Raw genomic sequence first — 5,756 nt, forward strand, 5'->3', positions numbered from 1 at the left:
ACTTGATTTCCTCTTCTATAAAATGATGATACTATTATAAGTAGGTTGTTAAGAGGATTATGGGATAATGCATGGACACCATTAATACAATGTCTGACCAGCAAAAAGCACTCAATAACTATTAACTATTGTTTTTAATTATCATTATTACTATTAACAGATCATTATTTTAATCCTTATTATTCAAGGTAATCTAACTAATTAGAAGCTGATCTCCTAGCTGAACCAGGCCTTTCTGCTTCTTTCACTACAAAGTAATACATTAGAAGATAATACACAAAAAAAATCAGATTTCAAATTTCATTATTTTTTTCTATGTTTTTTGGACTCTTCAAGTACTTTGATTTGAACTTCACTGATTATTTCCACAACTTAGAGTTTAATCACTTCTTTATGACGTTATAGCTTTTCACTCTCCAGATTTATAATATAGATATTGAACCAAGTATGAGCCTATGGTTATTATTTTGGGGAATGTTTCATTAATATTAATAAATGACAGTTGCATGATCTTTTCTATGACCTTCAACTTGTTTTTAATCTATGTACTCTTAGCTCACTTCAAAATCAATTTGAATTGATTTAACAAGTAAGAACACTGACATACATTTTGAAAGATTTTAAGTACTATTTCATAGATTTAGCCTGAGGATAGGATTTTAGAGGAAAAAAATTGGGTATTAGTAAATATACATTATTTCACTTAGGTTTGTTTTCTTTTAGATAGCTAGTGAAATTTGCTCAATCCAGTACAAATGTTATTCAATGGAACTTTTGGAATCTGCATTAACATTTCTAGGCTAAATTAATACTTCATCGCACTAAATAATATTTTAATGGCCTGAAAAGACCATACATGAATAGTGGAATTGCTTAGTCCCTGCCTGCAGGGAGGATTACACCTATGACAAAAATTGAGTCTTATCTAAATCAGCAGCAGTAAAGGTGGTGCTTCACAAACGTTACTATAGGGAATGTTTTACTTAAATGACAAAACTAAACATTGTCAGCAAATACTTTATATTTTACTTTAAGGCTATGTCAAAATTATAACTAGCATGTTTCCTCAATTAAACTTAAAGTTAATTTGACCAGACAAATAAACAATAGGTCCTAATTATGTCTCAAATCAAGAAAAGAAAAACATTGTGTTCTGTAAGAGGCTTATCAGAGATGCCAGAGAGAATTCAGAAGTCACTAACTACCTGAATAATCATGGAAAAAAATCAATGCAGTAAGTCATACACTGTCAAAGCAATTCATACAGAGCACTGCTAACATGTCTTGTTATTTTAACTGAAAGAAAGAACAATTAAAGGAGGAGTTAATTTTTTTCAAGGGGAATGAAAATTATAAATAGCATTTAACATCATCAGGAAAGGAGGAAAGAATATTGGTGATGAAAAGAAAAGAAACTAGAAATGTATATTTCTATTAGATTAGGGAGCTCTTTGGAGTGTCTCTTGAGAAGGCTAATGAAACATAATTGTCCTGGAAAGGTGAGCATTTGTTAAACAAATTATTATAAAGACAGTTTCAGATGCTAAAGAAGTAGAAAAGGTAGGTATAATCATGGGAGAAGTGGAAGGAATACTACTCAAAAATAATAGTTAGGCCAGGTCATCAGGGGAAGGAATGAAGTTTCAACAAGTTACATTTAATTCAGACCATATTAATTAAAAGTGAATCAGCTTGACAACTTTATTCTTTATGGGTTGAGATATATTATGGGACATATAGACAGTTAATACTTGATATTATAAAATTATTATAAAATGAAGGTTTAAGCTCCCTGAAAATTAATGAATTATCTTAACTTTAGAAAAACGATTTGTGTTAAAGGCAGTGTACAAATCACAAATGCTAGAATACCTCATAAATCTAGAATAATTAGAGGAAAGGAAAATATAAACAATATCAAATTATAATCCCACTATAGATATATACACTTTCAGGAATTTGTGGCATTTCAAATAAGGACATAAACCATCACCTAATGGAAGGCCTTAAGTATCTGCAATTACATGAATTTGCTGATAAACAGGATTTTTTTTTTTCTGGAAAAATCTTTTATTTGCTTGTAGAAGATTCTTCTAAAATCTTATTTACACCAATATATTATCTAGCAACATATAGAGCATAATAAATATCAGCCCATCATGGTCCAGTTCATGATACAGCAATGAAAAACAAATATATCTAGAACTTTTGTTCCAGGTCAGGTATTGAGCTAGATGCTTCACATATATTATCTCTACTAATCATCATAACAAAAATATGTGGTAGCCTGTATAAGTTTAAAAAATGCTGCCTGCCATTCCAGTTCTACAAGGATCAAGCCATTAACCACTGCAGTGCAACTGAGGGGAACTCAGGATAGAGATAAACAGAAAGCATTCTGGGCTTTGGACACTGGCCCCTAGATAGTTAACATACCTATCTAATGACAAATTTCAATGACCCCAGGTTCTTGCATCTTCCCATACATAGAAAAGCACTAAAATCATCAACCTGAGATGTCTGTTCCTTGTTATTAGCAGTAATCTTTTTATGCTTGACATGTCTTGCCCAGAAAAAAGAAAACAAACAAACACAGACTGCATATGTATACATCCTGGCTCCTCCCTTACCTCTTTGGAGCAGTTCCTAAGAGCTGCCTGAGAGGCCATCTCTAGGGCTATTGTCTTCAGTAGGGTCCCCAAATAAAACAACTCTTACATTGTTGAGTTTTTCTTTCAGTCAACACTTGACACTTGTACTTTGAAATACGTATACTATCTACAATATGCACTTATATATATTTCTTTTTAAATTAGAAGTATTTGGGGACTTCCCTGGCAGTCCAATGGTTAAGACTTCACCTTCCAATCCAGGGGGTGCAAGTTTGACCCCTGGTCAGGGAGCTATGATCCCACATGTCTCACGGCCGAAAACCAAAACATAAAACAGAAGCAATATTGTAACAAATTCAATAAAGACTTTAAAAGTGGTCCCCATCAAAAAAAAAAAAAAAATCTTTAAAATAAATAAATTAGAAGTATATTTGGTTAAAAGGAATTTTTCCATTACCTGTTTGATCAAGTCATCATAATCGTGCTACTTTTGATATTAATTATAATAGCTAATTCACATTAATATTGTACATTATATTTTATGAGCATGAAGCATTTTCATTTGGAATGATATTACCTACACTGTCTTTTTGTAAGTAGCTAGGAAAAACAAGTATATATATCAATGTAGTTTTATGCTAATTTTAAATTCTATTTTGTATGCTTTTTAGTATTCTCTTCATATTCTGCAGTAAGCAGTATTTACTTTTTATGATATTGTGATTTATAACGTAAGAGAGGAAGAAATTTTCCTCCACCCTTCTAGGTTCTTCTGGCTGGCCTAAGAATTAAATTGACGTGAGATAAGAGTAACAGGAGAAAATCAAACAAAAAGTTTAATAACTTGTATACATGGGGGAGACTCAAGAGAAGTGAGTAACTTGCCAAAATGGCAGAATCCCTCACCTTAAAGACCATCTACAGCTAAAGACAAAAGAGGCTGTTGAGGGTAGTGCTTAGGAACTTTCAAAAGGAAGGAAAAGCATCTCCATGTTTGGTAAATAAATGTTTGCTGGGCCCTGCAGAGACCCTGGGACAAAGGAATTTTAACAGACTTTGCTAGGTTCCTCCCTGTTTACACACCTAGTTCAAACTATAGTTATCTATGGAAATAGCTCCCTTCCTGGAACAGGCCTTCTATCTACATTCTTTAGGCAGTTAGAAAAAGGTCAAAGTCTTTTGGGCCTTGATTGTTTTCAGTTTGAAATAATCTGCATACCAGAGACATTTTGGGGTGGTAAGTTTTGCTCCCCTACAGTAATAAGAAATATATATTTGGTCTCTCCCATCTCCCCAATTTCTGGCACAGAGCTTCTAAAACCATTGGAATTTCCTAAGTGCTGAGAGCAATAAAGTTGTCTTTATTATGTTAATGAGGTGGCTTTGGAAATCACCTAAGGATGGGGGCTGGTTGCTAGTGGAGCCAACTTTCAGCTCCATCTCCCAGCCTCAGGTGAGGTGATAGAGGCTAAAGGTTAAGTCAATCTGATGGCCAATGATTTAACCAATCATGTGAAGCCCCCATAAAAAAACAAAAAGATAGGGTTTGGAGAGCTTCTGGGTTGGTGAACACATGGATTTGTTGGGAGAGTAGTGCCCTGGAGAGGGCATGGAAGCATGGAGCCCTTTTCCTCATACATTGCCCTATGCATCTCTACCATCTGGCTGTTCCTGAGTCACATCCTTTTAGAATGAACCAATAATCTAGCAAGTGAAATGCTTCACTGAGCTCCTTAAGCTGCTCTAGCAAATTAGTTGCACCCAAGCAAGGAGGGGGTCATGGGAACCTCCGATTTACAGCCAGTCAGTCGGAAGCACAGGTTGCAGCCTGGGCTTGCAATTGGCCTCTGAAGTTGCAGTGGGAGGCAGTCTATAGGATGGACCCCTTAACCTGTGGGATCTGATGCTATCTCCTAGTAGATGATGTCTGAATTGAGTTGAAGTATAGGACACCCAGCTGGTGTCTATGGAGCACTGCCTGTTGGTGGTATGGGGGAAACCACCCTCCCACACATTGGAAGTGGGTCCAGCAACCCAAAAGACTTTTATAATCATAGAGGAAACTTATTGAGTATTAAAAATTAATCAACAGGGTTGGATAGTCATGCCCTAGCAGCAAACATACCAGTCTGACAATATGTAAACTTGAATGGAATGGATCATTTTGAGGAAAGGAACCCCGGCAATACATTTAAATGGCAATCTTTACCTAGTGCCATTAGTAGCTATAGTCACAAACATATGTCTGTGGGACTATTGGATGCCTAGGTTTTCGTTGTTAACCTAATGTTTTCATGCACTTCTCTTCAGCAAATAAGAAAAACAACATTTCTTTGTGGCCAAATGCTGGAAAAACTTTCAAAAGTTCACTTCTACCACAGCCAAGCTTTATTCAAGGAGGTTCTTCTTAGAATTAGGCCTTGAGATAAAATTAGGCTCTGCTCCCCTACTGATTTTTCTTCCTCCGTGGTCATTTGTCCGAGTCAAGTAAAACAACTAATTACGTATTAATAAAATTCAAACAGTTTACTACTCTAAGAGGAATTTTCAGCATCTGGTCCAGAAAAACTGGGCTTCCTGAATGGACTGACATGGCTTACCACTTAAATCTCATGATTTTCAGTTTTCAAAACGTTTGCCTCCAAGTTGAATATCTGATTTGAGGTAACCTCTTTTGTTATTGTTAAAAAGAAAATGAGATGCTTTTGAAGGAACTTCAGAAGCATTATTAAATTCTAAATTACAGCTGTCCCTCTATGTTCACATCTAACTAATTAAATTATGCCCTGTAGTCCCCTCTCATAGCCTCTGTCCAACCCTTTCTGTTTGAATCAATTTCTATTATTGTCTTCTCTTTACTCTAATGATCCATTCTTGTTCTACTGTTCTCACCATCCATCCTTAGATAGATTCATCTTTGCAGCATTAGCTCTCTGTTCCTACATTTTTTCTACCCTATACAAATTACTTTGGTTACTTTTAAATGAAATAATAACTTGTAGACTAGCAAATAGCTTATACACTAATGATTTATAAAAACTAAACAAAAATTTCATTGTGATAGCTTTCTTATATATGGATATAGATATAAAGATAGAGACAGAAATAGACATATTGAGAGAGACAGACAGACACTCTCATTAG

Source organism: Delphinus delphis, chromosome 2, assembly GCF_949987515.2.
Source record: "Delphinus delphis chromosome 2, mDelDel1.2, whole genome shotgun sequence".
NCBI lineage: Eukaryota > Metazoa > Chordata > Mammalia > Artiodactyla > Delphinidae > Delphinus > Delphinus delphis.